This window comes from Mustela lutreola, chromosome 4, assembly GCF_030435805.1.
Source record: "Mustela lutreola isolate mMusLut2 chromosome 4, mMusLut2.pri, whole genome shotgun sequence".
NCBI classification, from domain to species: domain Eukaryota; kingdom Metazoa; phylum Chordata; class Mammalia; order Carnivora; family Mustelidae; genus Mustela; species Mustela lutreola.
This window is the reverse complement of record NC_081293.1, coordinates 105,101,609-105,119,940: the sequence shown is the minus strand read 5'-3', so window position 1 is coordinate 105,119,940 and position 18,332 is coordinate 105,101,609. Positions and strand designations below refer to the sequence as shown.

The window sequence follows — 18,332 nt, the reverse complement described above, 5'->3', positions numbered from 1 at the left end:
CCGCCTCCCCTCCGACCCACAGCTCCCCTCACCCACCAGCCTCCTCCAGGTGCTCAGGCACGGCCCTCCCCAGGGATGTCCTCCCCTGCCTTCCACACAGACACCCAGACCCTGCTCCAGCCCTGCTCCTCTCGCCGGGGCCCCGCTGGCCCGCAGACATCCTGCAGTGCTGTGGACAAAATGATATCAATCCCGAAAGGCGCTTCTCACAGCACTGGCCAAAGGCGGAGATCACGAAGGAAAAGGAGCCGAGGAGGAGGGGGAAGGGGCTCCTTGCATGAGGAAGAAAGTGACAAACGTGCAGGTCCATGAATTCACCTGAGTTCGTGGCAGAAAAGGACCCAGGAGGACACAGACCAACCATGACGGGAAAGAAGGCCAATCGGACAGCTTGGGGGGCACAGCTGAGACCTTCACCCTATTCCACAGACTCTCGGTCTGAATGTTCGCAAGAGGGAACAGGAATCACATAATCTTAGAGCTGATCTTCCTAGTAAAAAGTGCTTTTGTCAAGTTTCAGACCAGCGTTCCAGCTGCTTCTCTCCCCACCAGCCCTCACCCCCAAAACCCCACCTGAGTCCCTCGTGACGCTCAAGCATGGTCTCCTTCCCTCGCCCGTGGCTTGCTCTGCCCGCTCCCCTTTCTAGGGATTCCAGAGAAATCACAGCTCTCCACGGAAAACAATGAGGCTATTAAGTGCTGCAGAGAAGTCACAAGAACGGGAGAACAGCCCAGAAGCTTCTAGAAATACAGCCCAGAAGCTTCTAGAAATGCAAAGAACTCTGCCCCTCGATTTTGTTTTGTTCTCCTTCTCTCCTTTCTCCGCATTTTCTTTCGTCCCTCAGGAAGTCAGGGGAAAACAATGACAAGGACAACAAGATAAAGAGGAAAGTACAGTGAAGACCACGTTCAGGTGGAGAAACCTGGCTACGGGATTTTGAGCAATGATGAGTGAGGGAGGCACCACCAACCACAGGACAATGTCGAGTGAGGGAGGCACCAGCGACCACAGGGGAAGATTTTGTCCCTCGTCACAGAGGAAACTGGTGGGAAACAGAGTCAGTCTCGTGTCGATGCCCATCTGCCCGAAGAATAGCCCTATTAACAGGGCACAGCCCAAGGTCCCATGCCCCCCACCTGCAGGACGGTAGTTACATAGGAAAGACAGTCACCTCTTCCTCTGCATCACTCCACACACCCGTAAGGAACGACTGCGGGCTCCCAGTGCAGGGGATAGAGTACTACAAACACGTGTGAGGAGACGTGCTCCTTTTGTGAGGGGAACTGAGATTCTGGTATGGACAAGGGAGATGCGGCAGCTCTTACCAGCCGAGACACTGGCCCAGCAGCCGGGCCTAGTGAACACGACCCAGGGGCGCCTGGGTGGCTCGGAGGGTTAAGCCACTGCCTTCGGCTCAGGTCGTGATCTCAGGGTCCTGGGATCCAGTCCCGCATCGGGCTCTGTGCTCAGCAGGGAGCCTGCTTCCTCCTCTCTGTCTCTCTCTCCCTTGCCTCTGTGCCTACTTGTGATCTCTCTCTGTCGAATAAATAAATAAAATCTTTAAAAAAAAAATCTAATCACCTTCCAGTGCTTCTATCAAATCTAGCAGTATGGCGCTGCCACGAGTTTTCGTGACCTCCTTGTACTTAGCCCTTCTCAAGCCCTGCTTAGCCCTTCCAGCAGCTACTCCCCCACCCCTCCCCCTCCTCCCTTTCCCCTCCATCCTGCCTTCCCTCTCCTCTTCCCCCCTCCCTCCCCCTTCTCTTCCTCTCCCTCCCCCTCCCGTCTACTCTCCCCTCCCCTCTTCCTCCCACCTCCCGCCCTCCCTCTCCCTCCCCTCCTTGTAAACCCAGTGAGGAGGTGCCCCCTGCAAACCAGTTAGGGAACCCTCACAGCACAGGCACAGGGAATCCACCAGCGCCAGGTCTTGGCCCCATCTTCCAGAAGGGTGAGAAGCATGCCCAAGCTCATGAAGCCCCCAGGCTGTGCTATTCCATGAGGGCCGACCTGAGCAGACTAGGACAAGGGGGGACACACCGACTGTCCAGACCTCCTCCCTGATGAGCATGGGCAACTACAGAGCCATCTGGAAGAAGGTCCCTAACCTTGTTTCTTGGGGCCATCAAGGCAGGACACAGGCACGTGGCCAAGGCTTGGTCCACACCCCACAAGGAAAACATGGGAAGAAAAGCAGCCTGTGGCCTACGGGGCCAAGCACTGTTTTTATCCGCCCTGCAAAAACGGCAGGAGCATGTTGAAACACGTCCCAAGTGAACTTGGATGTTCACTAGAACGTGAACGTTCTACTAGACACCCAGGGGCCCAGCTGGGGACAATCCCCGAGGGGCACAGCCCCTACAGCTGACTTCCCTAAGGAATTCCAGCTATTCACTCACTGACCCAAGAGCAGGTCCTCCCTCTGTCTAGGCAAGTTGGCTCCCTGGACAGAGGCAAAGGGAAAGAGACAAAGCAGAGCCCTACCCACGTCAGAGGAGCAGAAACCCACCCCAGGGGCCACTGGGGCAGCTGCTGTCCCCAGCGAACCGTGCTGAACAGAGTCCGCCGCTGAGAGGGAGAGTGCACCTCGAGACATCCAGTGTTCTTCAATCAAATGGAGTCTCAGGGACAAGGCGGGGTATTCCCCTGGAAGGCCAATCCAGAGCTCAGCCCCCCCCCACCACCCAACCCCACACTGCATGCGCCAGTATTCAATGTTCCTCTCCCTGGTGATCTATTAAAACAGTCACCACGGAGGAACTTCAAAAGGTGTCCTATAGGAGCTCCTGGATGGCTCAGTCAGTTAAGCATCTGACTCTTGGTTTTGGCTCAGGTCCTGATCTCAGGGTCGTGGGATCGAGCCCTGTGACAGGCTCCATGGTCAGTGGCGAGTCTGCTCCAGATCCTCTTTCTCCCCCGCCCCTCCCCCTTCTTGTACTCTCTCTCTAAAGTAAATCTTCAGGGGCATCTGGGTGGCTCAGTGGGTTAAAAGCCTCTGCCTTAGGCTCGGGTCATGATCCCAGGGTCCTGGGATCGAGCCCCGAATCGGGCTCTCTGCTCAGCAGGGAGCCTGCTTCCTCCTCTCTCTCTGCCTACCTCTCTGCCAATTTGTGATCTCTGTCAAATAAATAAAAAAGGAGAAGGGGGGGGGTCTCCTCTAAGAATTACTGATGTTTATCTAAATCGTTTGAGAATTCCATTACCTTCCACGACTGTGATGCATGCTAAATGCCCAGAGAGGAGGGAGCTATGGGACCCCACAGGAGGAAAGTGGCCATCAAGACTCGCAGAGCAATCTACCCTTCAGTTTGACCAGTGCCACCTGCGTCAGTCACTGAAACACTTTCCCTTCGCCAAGAGATCTCGGATTCCTCACATCCCTAGCCTCCCGTTCACACTTTCCAGGCTGACCAGTGCTCAACACCCCAGATACTATGGCTTGTCATGCGTCCTGCGTGGTGTAATCAACAAATATTTGGTCCTTGTCCCAGTTCCTGGCTCACGGCTCCCATAACTCCCAGAACCTCCAGAGTGATGAGTGTCTCGTAGGCCAATGAACCAGGTGGCTGGGACCCCTCGGTACCTTTGGGATGGGAGCCAGATGGTCACCAGAAAGACCAGGCATGTTAGGATGTGGAAATGTCCCCGCCTTCATGACCTCCAGGGAAGGGACGGGGGGGCTGGAGACTGAGGGGACCTCCAGAGAAGGGATGGGGGCGAGAGACTGAGCTAACCACAAATGGCCAGCAAGCTGATGAACCACGTCCACCTAATGAAACCCCCACAAAACCCCTAAAGTAAAGGGTTCAGGGAGCTTCCAGGTGGGGGAGCGCTTTGGGGTGCTGGGAGCCCCTGGGGAGAACATGGAAGCTCCATGTTCCCCCTTCCCCTATACCTTGCTCTCTGCATTTCCCCCATCTGGCCATTCCTGAGTTGCAGCCTTTATAACAAACCTACAAACATAAATAAACTGCCTTCCTGAATTCCATGGGCCAGTCGAGCAAACTCCCCAAGGGGGGCACCCCCGGTTCATACTCATCTGGTTGGAAGTCCTGGGGCCTGGGACGTCAGCAGGCATCTGAAGTGGGGGCCCCTTTCTGGTGCAGTCTCGAGCCCTAAAGCCCATCATGGTTGGGGGATTAGCGTCAGAACCGCACAGAATTACAGGACCCCTCCCCCCACTGCTGCCGTCTGGAGATCTGGGGAGCATCGGAAGAGTGGTGAGTAAAGTATGTATGCTGACACAGAAAGACAGGTTCCAGAGCCAAGACCACTTCACCCTCTGCTCATAGTCTGTCTGTCCGTACACCGAGCTCCAGGCCAGCTTTCCCCGCCCCAACCCCGAGGATCTGATTCTGAGCGCTGGCTGAGGCTTCGGGGCCCCAGGCCTTCTGTGGGCAGCTCGGCCAGGCCAGAGGAGGGACGGGGCCAGGTCGTGGGGCCCCTCTCCCCTCTCAGCTTACCTTCTGTGCCTCAGGTACAAAGGGCCGGTCTCACTCCTGTCCCAAAGCACTCTGGGGGGCGTTCAGCCTGACGCCTGTCTCAGATGCCTCTGCAGACACTGGAGTTGCCAGTGGGGAAACAGGACAGTGGCCGGAAACTCGACCCTGCAATCTGGGTGGCCAGCAGGAGCAGATGCACGGCATAGGCTCAGCAAACAGCAGTCACCCAACTGCCCCACATCTCACAGCCCCGGAATCGAGCTAGGCAGAGCATCTATCCACGTCCCATCCCAAGCTGACCCCTCAGTGAATGCAGCTCAAGGGGGCACCAGCATCTCCCACGGTATGTGTACTGCAGCTCCAGAATGGACACAAATATGCTGGAAGACTGAAGACCCGGGTTCCCCCCTCATCTGGTGCTCAACAACCCTGGGCCCAGTGTCTTTGGGGCATCCCTGAGCTAGAGAGGACACAAGAGACACAGAGGTGAGTCCACAGGGCCCTCGCCAAGGACAGGGTGCTGCAGGGCCAGCTCAGGACAGACCCCAGTATCCCAGCAGCCCGGCCGTGCCCACACCCACACCCACACCTCCGCCCGCAGCCTCTCCCGGGAGCCCCAGCCTTGACCGACTTCACGTGCCAAGGGCAACATCAAAATCACCTTCAGACTAACACAGAGCCTCTCCCCAACCCCAAGAGCATGCTGGGGTGTCCCAGAGGCCACAGGACATGTGACGGGATGCAGAAGCAAGTTTGAGAACCCGTCCACCTTCTATTAAGCCGGATCTTACAGGATTTACAAAATGGACAATGACCACACTCTCATTACCTCTTGTTTTTTTTTTTAAAGATTTTTATTTATTTATTTGATAGAGAGAGATCACAAGTAGGCAGAGAGGCAGGCAGAGAGAGAGGGGGGAAGCAGGCTCCCCGCTGAGCAGAGAGCCCGATGCAGGGCTCGATCCCAGGACCCCGAGATCATGACCCGAGCTGAAGGCAGAGGCTTAAACCACTGAGCCACCCAGGCGCCCCTCTCATTACAATTTTATTTGAAAACACAGCTCCACGTTTTTAAGACAGAGTCCTTATGTTTACATATAACAGACTTCTTTTTATGCAGGAATAAATATTTTGGAAATGTGTCTTTGTTTCTGCAACAGCAAAAATCAATAGGCATGGTCACAAAAACACAAGCTCTGGAGGGTTGCCACCTTTTTTTTTTTTTTAAGATTTTATTTATTTATTTGACATATCACAAGTAGGCACAGAGGCAGGCAGAAAGGGGGGGTTTGCAGGCTCCCTACTGAGCAGAGAGCCCGATGTGGGGCTCGATCCCAGGACCCTGAGATCATGACCTGAGCTGAAGGCAGAGGCTTAACCCACTGAGCCACACAGGTGCCCCAGGGTTGCCACTTTTAAGGGTGTGAAGTGGTCCCGGGAGCAAACCTGTGAGGCCTGCAGTGTCCACAGACTGAGCAGCCCCGAGGCTTGGGGCAGGGTCCCCGGAACAGTGACCTCTCCCAGGACCCAGGACTTGGATGGCCCCCAGGACAGGCTGCACCACCACCAGACACGTTCACGCAGAAAACCAAGGCCCTTAGAGACTCGGTGAATCAGGAGAGATTTCACGAACAAGGATACTGGGTTTCAGAACGGTTCACCTGAGACAGGGCCACGAAAATAAACGGGGGCACTCCATTCCAGGGCTGGGCGGATCCGTGGGGGGCGCCCGAGGAGGGCCATCACCGCTGAAGGGTAACTGCCCAACTGTGCTCCCTGTCCTTTGGGATTCCTGCAAGACGCAGAGCTGGAAGCATTCAGAACATCCTTTCCTACCTCCGGTACAAGCCACCAAATAGGGACAGTCAGCAAATGTCACACATCCAGTATTTCCAGTTTTCTAGCAGAGTTCTGCAGGAAGGCCAGCCTTCCGGTGGACGGTGCACTGTGGACACCAGAGTGTGACCCTCTGTCCTCCACCTCTCCTGGGAGAAACTTGGGTCTGAACTTGATGGGGCACCCAGGGCACCTGCTCATATCTCCACCCAGACATGTTCTCTGTAATGCTGGTCCCAGATGCTCCCCTTCTTAGGTTTAAACGGTTTAAACATGGGAGACCAGAGCTTGCAGCCGGAGGGGACACGCTGTGGGAGACAGGGAAGGGCACAGTGTCTCCCAGGGCAGACAGCGCTGCCCTACTCTTGCCCGCTGCAGGATTACCTCCCAGGACTGAGCTCAAGCTTAAGAGGAGAGAGGATCTATTTCTGACCTGAGCACTTGAGACTGGCTTGGCTAAATGGGGCGAGGATCTTCAGAATGCCTGTTATTTCTATCCCTAAGGACGCACTCCTGTGCAAGACCACCACGCTCACCAGCGCAGGTCCAAACGGACCCTGAGAGGCACCTAAGAAGTCAAATGAATTCAAGTGGCACGTGTGTGCCCAAATTTGGCACCAGAAGGAACAGAGGCTAAGTGAGACCTCCACGCAGACATACATCCATTCAGGTGACCGCCTCCACCTTCTTAAGCGTCCAAGGACCTCGAACATCATGAGAAATAAAAAAGGAGTACGACTGTGCGAGGCCTGGTACCAGACCAGTTCCCTGCCTCCAGAAGGCCGCTCCAAACCCAAGGCCTTGGCGAGGAAGGGGCCAGCACACCTGAGAGCAAAGACGAACAGTTATGATGTGACAGCACAGGGCTAAATAGTATCACCTGTGTTCCCAAACCCCCCACAGCTTCCAGACCCCGGGACTGACAAGAACCCAGGATCTTTCCTGAAAACTCCCCCAGGGAAAGGAAATTAAATGTTTGCTGAAGACCAACTATGGGCCAGAACTGTGAAATGAATTTGCCTTTGATATGTAAAATGCGGAGAGTGGGAAGCCTGTTCCTTACTGGTCTGCCTTTGGGGCGCCTCCTGTGGGGCTCCCTGCTCAGCAGGGAGCCTGCTTCTCCCTCTCCCTCTGCTCATGTGCTCACAGCAAAAAAAAAAAAAAAAAGGCCAAAATCATAAAAAATAAATAAAATGCTAAGAGCACAGAAGCAACATACATGAATAAAGTCCTTCCTCTCACCAGCACACCCCCAATCATTCAAGCAGGTGGGCCTTCATGGGAACACACTACCCCTCACTTCTCCATTCTCAGGGAATTAAAGAACCTGGGACATGGGATCCAACGCTCTGTGAGGACAAGCCTAACCCTTCCACCCGCTCATGCCCCCCTGACCCTGAATGAGGCCTGGGACCAGAAGGGCTCCCCTCTCCCCACCCATTCTCCCTGCTTGCAAGGGTGGTCCTGAGAGTCAAAGACAGGGTCAGAGGCAAGTCCCATAAGCTCGGTGCCAGGCCAAGGAAGGAATCCACACCCCCCACCCTTCTCAAACAGCAGCAGGACGCCTTATGCCAGGGGTTTCTGGAGTCAGCTAGGAAATGCAGGCACCTCTCCACTATCCAGCACGGCAACCCCAAGATATACTATCAAGGGAACCGTAATGACCAATGCAAGTTTCAGTGTTTCGTAAAGGGTCTCCTAAACATAACTTATTCCACAAATGTCCACACCGAAGCAGCCTTCCTTAAAACCTTAGTTACAAGAAAGGATTCTAGAGACACAAAGGACAGCAAGCTGTAAGATGCACCCTCCCTGCCCACGCACACGCATACTGGCAAAGTGGCCACGATCAGTAATTACATGCAAATAAACAGGACCCTCAAGAGGCAGAGACTGGCAGGATGGAAAAAAATAAAGACACAAAACCCAACAATATGCGGTTTCCAGGAGACTCCCTTTAGAACAAAAGACACAATCCGGTTCCAAGTGAAGAGATGGGAGAAGATTATTTCGTATCACCGGTGACCAAAAGAGAGCTGGGAGGGCTATACCTCTGTCGGCCAAAACACACCTTAAGTGACAATTCCTAGAAAGACGAAGAAGGACATTCTATACTGAGAATAGGGTCAATTCATCAAAAAGATTTAACTGGGGCTCCTGGGTGGCTCGGTCGGTTAAGTGTCTGCCTTCAAATCAGGTCAGGAGCTCAGGGTCCTGGGATCGAGGCCTGTGTCGGGCTCCCTGCTTGGTATGGAACCTGCCTCTCCCTCTCCTGCTCCCCCTGCCTGCTGCTCCCCCTGCCTGTGTGCTCTCCTGCTCTCTGTCAAATGAGTCAATAAAATCTAAAAAAAAAAAAAAAAAAAAGATTTAACAATTAAAAACATATATACACCAAAATCAGAGCCCCCAAATTTATGGGGTAACTGGCATCAGAACCGAAGGGAAACAGACAGTCCTTCTACAGTAACGGTCCGAGACATGAATATTCCACTTTTGGTCATGGACAGAACAGCCAGGCAGAAGCTCAAGAAGGAAAAAGAGGACACCGCGGGGTCACCCCACCCGACGTCACAGATGCTGCCCACGCTCTACCCGACCACAGCAGCACGCACACTGCTCTCAAGGGCACACATGCACAACGGCCCCGACTGTAGACCTCACCTGTTGGGCCACGAAAGGGGTCCAACCAAATGTAAACAGACTGAAGTCATAGAAGTTTCTTTTCTCCTCACAACAGAATGAAACAAGAGAGCCACAGAAGTCAAAAAAATTCAAAAACACGTGGAAATTAGCACATCCTCTAACCACCAGTGGATCAAAGATGAAGTCATGACAGAAGTTCTAAAACATCGTGAGGCAAAGGCAAACAACAACACAACATACAAAAACTCAAAAGATGCTCAAAAGCGCTAAGAAGGTGCTTAGAAGCGCTAAGGCGGCACATAGCTGCTCATGGTTCCATTACAGAGGAAAGATCTCAAATCCCACACCCAAGTTCATGCCTTACAAAACTAGAACAGGGGTGCCTGGGCAGCTCAGTCAGTTGGGCACCTGACTCGTGATCTCAGCTCAGGTGTTGATCTCAGGGTCCTGAGTTCAAGCCCCTCACTGGGCTCCACGGTGAGCACATGGCCTACTTAACAACAACAGAAACAAAGCTGGAACAAACTGAACGGAACGCTGACGAAGGAAAGAAAAGCATAAAGGTTGGAGCAACGATGAATACAACCCAGAACAGAAAAGCAACAGAGAAAAATCAGTAAAAGCAAAAGCTGTTTCTCTGAAAAGCTCAATTGAATGGACAGACCACTAGTGAGACTGACTAAGGAAAAAAGAGCGCACTCAAGATTATTATAATCGGAAACGAAGGCGGGCACACTACGGTTTTACAGAAATAAAAAGGACGAGAGAGAACTATCAACAACTCTGTGCCAACGGATGGGTAAGACAGGTGCAACGGACAGATTCCTAGAAAACCACCATCTACCCCAAACAGCGCCATGAAAAATGAGAAAGTCTACACAGATCTGGAGCAAGCAAGGAGATTGTCAGTAACCAAAGAAAAGCCCAGCTTCACTGGAGACCAGCATGGCTGATGAACGCGGATGCAAAGTCCTCAACAAAACACAACAGGAGTAAACCAACTTCAGTGGTAGATGGAAGGATGACCCACCTGACCTGTGCGATTTATGCAAGGAATACAGAGAAAGTTCAACCTACAAAAACCACTCGAGAGAACACACCATGTTCATGGAATAAAGGGAAAAAACTGACATGATCATCTCACTTGATGAAGGAAAAGCACTTGACAAAATTCACCAGCCTGTCATGATACAAGCACTCGATGAACTAGGAAGAGATGTCTTGGTCCGTTCAGGCTACTAGGACGAACTGCCACACAGTGCACAGTTTATAACCAACAGAAATAAACGGCTCACTGTTCCAAAAGCTGGAAATTCAGCTTTCGAGGGAGGGCTCTGTTCCAGGTCACAGACTTTTCCTGTACCTTCACAGGCCAGGAGTTAGAGAGCTCTGTAGGATCTCCTTTACAAAAGCACTAATCCCATTCCTGAGGGCTCCACTCTCATGCCCTAATCACTTCCCAAAGGCCCCCACCTACTAGGATTTCAACATATAAATTTGGGGAGGACACCAAACATCCAGACCAGAGTAGAAGGGAACTCTAACCACAATACAGTTTATCGCATAAGAAAAAATCCCCAATTACCAGCATCCTCAAAGGCATAAGAGTGAAAGCTTTCCCTCTAAGATCAAGTCAAGGAAGGGGCACCTGGATGGCCCAGTCAGTTAGGCATCTGCCTTGCACTCAGGTCATCATCTCAGGGTCCTGGGATCCAGCCCCTGGTCGGGCACCTTGCTCAGGAGGGAGCCTGCTTCTCCCTCCCCGGTCTGCCCCTCCCTACTTGCTCTCTCTCTCTCTCTAATAAATAAAATCTTAAAAAAAAAAAAAAAAAAAAGGGCTGCTTTTATCATCTCTACTCAACATAGTACTGAAAGCTCTAGCCAGAGCCATTAGGCAAGAAAAATAAATACATGGTATTCAAACTGAAAAGAAAAACTAAAGTTATCTTTATTCCCAGATGATGTGACTTTACATGCAAAAAAACGCTAAAGACTGCACATACATAAAACTACTAAATTGAAATAGCAAATTCATCAGGATATTAAAATAATCAATTATATTTCTATAGAAAATAAACGATCTGAAATGAAATTTAAGAAAATAATTCCATTTACAGTAGCATCAAGAACAATAATTAGGAATAAATTTAACCAAAGGTGAAAATCTTATAATACTCAAGTCTATAAAATGTTGTTGTAAGAATACAAAGAAGACCCAGGGGCTCCTGGGTGGCTCAGTCATTTAAGCACCTGCCCTCTGCTCAGGTCATAATCCCAGGTCCTGGGATTGAGCCCCCCATCGGGCTCCCTGCTCAGTGAGGAGTCTCCTTTTCCCTCTCTCTCTGCCCCCGCCCCCCGTACTCATGCTCTCTCTCTCACTCACTCTCTTTCAAATAATTAAATAAAAATCTTAAAAAACAACAACAACAAAGAAGACGTAAATAAGATAATATACCTTGTGTTCATGGACTGGAAGACTTGACTAGGTCCAACAGCCCACAGACACAACGCTGTCCCCATCGAAGCCCCGCCAGCACTTTTGCAGAAATATAAAGAATCAGAAAATACCAAGTATCAACGAGGACACTAGAAACTGGAACGCTGGTCCACTGCTGATGTGGACAGGAAGTGATGCAGCCACTACGGAAAACTGCACAGCAATTCCTCAGAAACAGGATCATCATAACATCCCACAATTCTACATCTAGGCATGCACCCAAAAAAAAAAAAAAATTGAAAGCAGGGACTCCGACAGGTACTTTTTACTGCTGCTTGTAAAAGCATGATTCACCATAATCAAAAGGTTAAGAAGAGCCCGAATTGCCCACCCGTAGCTGAACTAAAAAACAGAAGATGGAGGCTACCCTAGGAAAGGATATTGTTCAGCCATAAAAAGGAATGAAGTGCCAAGAGCTCCAACCACATGGGCCAGTCTCGATGAAAGCAGCTAGGCCGAAAACCACAGGCCAGAGGATCCCACTCCTAGAAATGTCCCCAACAGTGAAACCCACAGAGACCGGAAAGAGGCCAGTGGGTGCCAAGTGGTGGCGGGGGCAATGGAATGAGAGTAGTAACCAGGGATTGGAGGCTTCCCTGTGAGGTCTCGCTCAGGTCTAGAATTGACTGGTGGCTCGGGGCACCTAGGGGGCTCAGTGGGCTGAGCGATCAAGTGTTGATTTCGGCTCGGGTCAGGATCTCGGGGTCACAGGATCGAGCCCCACAACGGGCTCCACACTCCATGTAGAGCCTGCTTGGGCTTCTCTCTCCCACACTCCCTGCTCACATTCTAAATTTAAAAGTAAAATAAAATAAAACCTTAATAAAATAAAATAAAATCTTAAAAAAATAATAAAACGAAATGAAATAAAATAGGTGCTGGTTGGACATACCTGTGAGTTTGTAACTGGGTACGATGTATAGTACATGTGTCTACACACACACACACACACACACGAACAGCACAAATCTGTGAATATACTCATTGTGACCAACTCGTACACTTCAAATTTAATTGGGTGAACTGTGTGGTACGTGAATGACATCTCTATTGCCCTGGGACGCCATCAGCCCAAAAAGGTCCCGTGCCCCCACATGTGGAACCAGCATAATCTATCCTCCCCTTAAAGAGATACACTGAATTTTCTGCAAGTTCTGCCACAGGAAAATAGCTTTATCCACCCTGACATCTCCAAGCACATCTGGCCAAGGAATTATTAGCTCTGCGGCATCTCCCAGCCCTCGGGAAAACATGAAGCCGCCCTAAGTCGCCACAAACACCGGGAGTCGCTTGATAAAGGCTGACAAAGGAATGACCACCAAAGCCCGTTGGGGTCCGTCAACGCCTGTCCTGAGCAATGAGGGGAGGCAAGAAGACAAACATTCTACGGGGTCCACGGTCCCAGGAAGGCTTCCGGTGGTGGAAGAATGGGTGCCCGGAGTGCCGCCCACCACACAGGACAGACTTCCAGGGGAGAAAGGGAAGCGGCTCTCAGGTCGCCACCCCAACCGGGACTGACAACTCCCCCCTTCCCTCCAACAAGGCAGAGCGCAGACTGGCAGGAGGCTGGGGGCGGGGGTCTCCTGGGGACACCGGCCGGGGATCGCTCCCCAGGACTTGGGGCCCCCAGGTTTACAAGCTCAGTGGGATGCAAATCCCGCACTCCTGCGACGAAGACAGGAAGGCTTCCAGAGCCTGCAAGATTCCGAAGGCTTCAAACTCTGAAGTTTTCTTCATCAGAAGCAAAAGAGACACCACCTAATATAACCCACGGACTCCATGTGAATGTCAAAGGGGGACTCCGGGCAAGTATCTAAAGTCCGGACGCATTGACAAGCACCATTTACAATCACGGAGGGCTAAGGGCTGAAAACTGTCTGGCAGAATAACTAGATTAAGTAACAGCATGAGGAGTAAGAGCTCTTGCAGGGTCAAGCAGCCTTCTTGGAGATGTTCAGAGAGGAAACCACAGACAGAATGGAACACACGCATGAAGACCTCAGCACACAATGCATGGCTGCAGCCAGAGCACGCACTGGCCGGGGAGCCGGCAGACACGCAGGACCTTGGCTGCACCCTGGACTTACTGAGCTGGTAGTGGCCTGGTCATGGGATCCCAGGGCTGCTCACGTGCCCATTCCAGTTTAAGGACTGTTTTTAGCCCCTGTTAACCCCGAAGCTGTGTCAGTACAGACCGCTGCCAGCTCCCTCCAGGAAAACAAGTGAAAACTCCACTGGGATGGCTCCTTCAGCGCTGAGCCAGCCCTCAGCCATGCCACGCCACCCCTCTGCTCAGTGTCCCTTCCTCCAAGGACGTCACGGTGCTCAGCGGGAGCGTGGTGGCAGCAGGCAGAGGGGACACACTGGTTCCTCCAACACCTGACCAGTGAGTGACTCCCAGGGTCCATGTGAAAACCCACCCGCGCACTCCAGGGCTAGGGCTTTGTGAGTCATTTCCACCCCTGTGAATTGGATGAACAGGAGTAAATACGGTGCATCATGTTGATTTTGGATGTAACGAGTGGCCATGTCAACTGCCAGGCGTGCTTCCGCGGCCTGCGTGCCTGGGGCTGGGTGAGCCCTGGAACGAGCCGTTTTTTGTTAAGTCTGATATAAAACAAAGAAACAAAAAGAGCCTCATCACAGCCTCCTGTCCCATGTTCTCCCAGAGCCCCCCAGGTTCCACAGGGCTCAGACTGCCCTACCACCGCCCCTCACTCTGCCCTTGACCTTCTGATTAGGCAATAATGCTGGCAGGTATGAGCTGCCAAGTTTCTGACCCAACTGGTGGTTCCAAGCCCAGAACACAGAGCTCCTGAGCTGGGGTGACTTCTGAACCCAGCATTCCTGCCGGAGCTGCAGGCTGCTTTACAGAGACGTGGGATTCTAGATCCCAGCCCTGTAGGTCGGTCTCATGGATCCAGGCAAGGCCTGGAGAGGTTCAGAGGTCACCGCTTGAAAAACTGCTCTCTCCTAGCCACCCCTCTACCCAGGCATTATCAGGGCATCACCTCCCGTCTGAAAGGAAGGTACGCCTGTTCTGGTCTGTCTGGACTTTCCTAAGACACTCTTACTGCGTCGCAAGGCCACACCCCAAGAGGCTGCCTGGCTCTTGTGGGACCACGAGGGTAGAACATCAGTGGATTTAGACTGCAGCAAAAGTTCAAAAGAGCCTATGTTTTCTGAAAAGCTCAGAAACCCCGGTCTGGGTGGCGCTGATGTAATGGCTCCAGGAGTGACCGACAGTCAAGAAAACGCTTCGACCTAACTCACACTTGCCTGCCACCCTTCTGGAATCCGGCTAACCTCCCACCAAAGCAAGAGTGAAATCACCGCGCATCCTGTGGACTGTGTGCCATGGCAGTCACCACACACCCCCTCCATCCTACAAGGTGCTGAGTCCCATCCCTGTTTCAGGGACACGGGGCACAGCAGCGAGCCCTCCGGAGTCTGACGCGCACAAACACCTCCCACAACCCGACTTCCCCGTGTGGCTGCCTGGCACCCCAAGTCCAGAGTAAGTCTTCTCCTGTGGGTCTTTACCAGTTTTACGCTCTCGAGAGCCAGAGGAGAGGAAAACCAACAAGTCCTCACACACCCACCCCCGGCCCCAACCAACATTGAGAGCTGGTGGGTGTCAGGCTAAAGGGCAGGCGTGTGACACCAGCTCCCCGTGCACATAGGGACAGTCTCAGCACAGGAGCTGAGACACGCATGAGACTAATGGCACTGCCTGGTCCCACGGTGACTTCAAAACAGACCCTGAGGCTCAGCACTCTGGGGCCACCACCCACCCAATCCCGGCTGTCCCTTGCCCCTTTCACACTTACGGAGAACCGGGAGGGAAGGTGCCCGCTTCTTCTTCCTCGCCTGCAGGGGTGGGTAGGAGACGGCAGCCTCCCCAGACAACAGCCGCCCGGTGCGGGCACCTCCAACAAAACCTCTGTCAACAGCCTGAGCAGGGTGGGACTCCCGCCGGCAGGTGATCAAAGCGTCAATCACGGCGTGGAACAGATCTGACCGTCCTAAGAACAAGGGCACGGTGGTCCCACCTGTGTTTGGAGCGATCTGCTAAGTGAATTCAAGCGTGAGAAACTTCCCCAACATCTCACACCCCACCCTACGCACTGGACAGGTTCGCTCCACGGAGGAGGCGGACTTGGAGGGGTAAATGCAGTGTCACAAGCTGTGTCCGTCCTGGGCTTTTCTACGTGCCTACGTATGTCAACGAGGCATGAACGAGGTCCAGACAGGCCTGGGTATTCAACCTTAGCAGAGAAAAAGGTCCAGTTTCCCCCTAGAAACCCTTATCTGTTCATTTCTGCAGCTGGCTCCGACACCCACTGCCCACCACTGGGCTCAGAGATAGTGGACAGCTTTATCTGGGTACAGTTATTACTTGTTACATATTAAACAACTAAGTTAGAAACGGTTATATAACACCTTGTCTGACAGCTGACACCCAGAGGCTCCAGGATCCTGGACCCAGGGCAGCAGGAGATAGGGCAGGGGGCAGTGCTTCTGAGAACACGCAGCGCCTCCAAGCCACTGGGCCACCAAGCGCACGGCGAGAACAGCGAGCAGCTGACCACTGTTGCCTTTACCGGTCACCCAGGACTGGCCCTGCCTGGAGAGCATGCAGATGAGGACCAGGGGTCACACTGCAGGGGTGGCCCCAGTGCATCCACATACGCTGTGTAGCACTGGGTATGCCAGACCCACCACACAGGCCACTGCGTGCGGCATGGGAAACCCAGCAGGGGCACCAGCCACTTGGTGCACAGCGTGGGGGAGCCAGCTGAGGCGTAGGCTGCTTAGTGCACAGCATGGGACACCAGGCTAGGGTGCAGAATGCACAGTGCACACACAGCTTGGGAAACGGCTCAGGGCAGAATGCACAGTGCACAGAGTGGGAGACCAGCTGGGACACAGGCCACATAGCTACGTCCCCACTGGGGAACTTCTGTGCAGAACATCAGACCCTGTGTCCTGAGCACCCCCCAGACACAGCCTGAGGAGTTCCAACACCAAGAAGTAGGGAAGCCATCCTGCCAAGGGCGGGATGCTACCCTGCCTCCAAAATACAATGAGACCCACCCCTACCAGTTCTCTGTGCACAGAGGACCCTACAGCATAGGTCTGGCCCCACACTGCTTACTTACAGGGGATGGCATTCTGAGGAAGGGGGAAGAAGCGTGGCCTGGGCCAGGTACCTGGGACTCCAGGCCCAAAGCCCATGTGACTGGGTCACGCCCTAAGGCTTCAGGGAGCACTTCCATTGTCCCGGCCCTGGTTCTCATGGCAATCCAAAAGAAATCCCCTGTTCCCTCCACTGCCCCATGACCTCCCCCACGGGCCACCTCCACTGTGATGGGCAAGGACACACCCTGCTCACAGAAACACAACATTCTCCTTCTCTGCCTGTGAGAGGATGCAGAGCACTGCGCCGGGGGACTCCCAGGCCCACCACCAGTCAGACCCACGACAGCACACCCTCTTTTCACCTGCCCAGGAGCCTGGGTGAGCACCAGGGGCGGCCAGTTCGGGTTTTCCAAGATCACTCCCAGTCTTCCCCAGAGTGTGTGAGCACAAACAGCAGGAAGGGAGAAGCTACCTCTTGAAGCCAGAGGCACAAGTCTAACAGACAGTACATGGAGCGTGGGCTGTGCGCTGGGCACAGAACAGGGATGCGCACGTGCATAGACAGCCCTGAACCGGCCTCACAGTGGGCCACACGGCCAGGGAGCACACCAGCCTCTGGGACACGGCAGGAAGAGCTGCAAGCTGCAGAGGGCAGTGAGAACCACCTGGAAGCAGACTCTGACGGACGCGCCGCCGCACGCACACTTGGGAAAGGGAGAAGAGAGCTGGGGAGCCCAAGGGGCGCTGTGCTCAGAGGGGCGGAGAAGCACCAAGTGCAGCTCCCGAGAAGCAGGCAGGGCCAGCCACGGGCCCTCTAACTCCCAGAGGGCTTGGGGAAGACACCGCAGATGTTCACCCGACTGGGAAGTCCTCCAAGGCAACCAGGGCCAGGTGCTCTCAAGATTCCGACGTCGACCCTGTGAACGCCAACCCAAAGCAGAGTGTTCAACCCAAAAGGAGCAGCAGCGAGTCTCTCTCAAGGTTCTGGCAGATCCGGAATGGCCTGGCCTCCACGCCAGGAGGCAAAGCACACCCCACAGGAGAGTTAGCCGTACACGGCACCCTCCAGTGGGGATGCTGCAGGGTAAACTGAGGCAAAGTCCAGCCCTGACATTCTAGAAGTCAAGACCCCAACAGGTGAACTTGCCCCAGGTCACAGAGCAAGTCACTGGCACAGGTGAGCCCCACTTTCCTCCTAGACGTGAGGCTCCCCCGCTGCTCTCCATGGAGACTCCCCACCCCACCTGTGCAGTCAACCACCGGAAGGAGGAGCAGGGGTCCCATCTACCCCCTGGCCTCTGCTCTCAACCCTGGCCGTGACTCCTCTGCCTGATCTCGCGGGCCCTGCAGCCTGCTGGGGAAGAGGAGGGACTGACATGACAGAAGGGCCCTCCTCCGCCACCCCCCCCCCAAAAAAATATCAGTGCTCCCAGCTAGAAGCAGGCACCAGAGGGCAAGAGGTAAAACCACTCCGTGACAGATCCAGAAAACCTGGGCCTGCGCCAAATGACCCACTGACCACACACTCGGCTGTGCTAGGACCGCAGGAAGGGGATCTTCCAAAAGGCATAAAAGCCAGAAAGCCAGTGGACCAGACGAAGCTGATCAAGGACCCAAAAGAGCCAGAGGCCCAGCCAGAAAGTGGAGACACAGCCAGACCAGGCCCGCAGGCGTCGGGAAGGAGAACCGCAGGGAGGCGGGGTCTGAACAAGGGCACTGACTCCAGCGTAAGGACCAGCTGCACCCCCGTCCTCCCCCAAAGCCATCAGCCGGC

The 18,332-nt window shown here is 53.6% G+C and overlaps 1 protein-coding gene across 6 annotated transcripts in view; it reads right to left on the bottom strand.

Moving 5' to 3' along the window:
• Positions 1 to 18,332, bottom strand: part of GRB10 (growth factor receptor bound protein 10) — a 171,002-nt gene that overhangs the window by 144,750 nt on the left and 7,920 nt on the right. Inside the window, exon 1 of one of the 6 annotated variants that reach the window (XM_059170617.1) lies at positions 15,247 to 15,268. The exons of the other annotated variants lie outside the window; for them this stretch is intronic. The gene's annotated coding sequence lies outside the window, so the exon portion shown is untranslated. Of the gene's footprint in view, positions 1 to 15,246; positions 15,269 to 18,332 lie in introns of those variants that run through there. 6 annotated transcript variants of the gene reach the window in all.